Raw genomic sequence first — 670 nt, 5'->3', positions numbered from 1 at the left:
GTCCTAAGCCCGGATAAATAGGAGAGGGAGTAGAGGAACAAAAATTCATGTGTGGGTTGTTGTTTTTTTTCTGTCCACTAGACTAAAGAGCAGGTTTATGTGATTGATTATTCATCCATTTTTATTTTTTTCTAAATTTGATCAGTCAAGGATGACTAAGAAGTGTTTATTTGCAATTATAACTTGTTATTTTGCTGTGTTTTGACACGTCCAATTTGAAAACATAAAATGCAAAATAATAATCATATTATCAGGTACATAGTCTGAAATGTATTTACTGAAAATACTTTAAAAAGAAATGATGTTAGATACAAGGAGCATTAAACAAGTTCATTGTATTGAGGTGTGCCCTTGGGGCTCACATCCTTATGAAGAAGGCGACTAGCAAACAAAGTCATATCAGAAGTGTCTCTATGTTATAGAAAGACTGCTAAAATGATTGTTAATGTTGAAGAAGCTAATAACAAGGATTTTGATCTGTTTACATTTAGCAGTCACTGAAAATAAAGTATTGCCATACAGGACAGCCTTTTTTCTGCATATGAACACCACATAGTTGCATTATAAAGGAGGTTCCTACAAAATTTTCTTGTTCCCTATATGGTGATTAGATTCTTGTTATACACACAATCACAATTTTGGTGAAGAAGAGGGAAATGATGCTGTTATA

General features: G+C 32.7%; 2 protein-coding genes across 2 annotated transcripts in view; one reads left to right on the top strand and one right to left on the bottom strand.

The window, feature by feature from the left end:
* Window positions 1-670, bottom strand: part of LOC119586141 (glycerophosphocholine phosphodiesterase GPCPD1-like) — a gene marked incomplete in the record, with an annotated part of 78,881 nt that overhangs the window by 74,193 nt on the left and 4,018 nt on the right.
* LOC119586140 (glycerophosphocholine phosphodiesterase GPCPD1-like) overlaps window positions 1-670 on the top strand; it is a gene marked incomplete at its 3' end in the record, with an annotated part of 6,844 nt that overhangs the window by 5,953 nt on the left and 221 nt on the right.

This window comes from Penaeus monodon, chromosome 21 (genome assembly GCF_015228065.2).
Source record: "Penaeus monodon isolate SGIC_2016 chromosome 21, NSTDA_Pmon_1, whole genome shotgun sequence".
Lineage (NCBI taxonomy): Eukaryota > Metazoa > Arthropoda > Malacostraca > Decapoda > Penaeidae > Penaeus > Penaeus monodon.
This window is presented reverse-complemented; position numbering and strand designations above follow the sequence as displayed.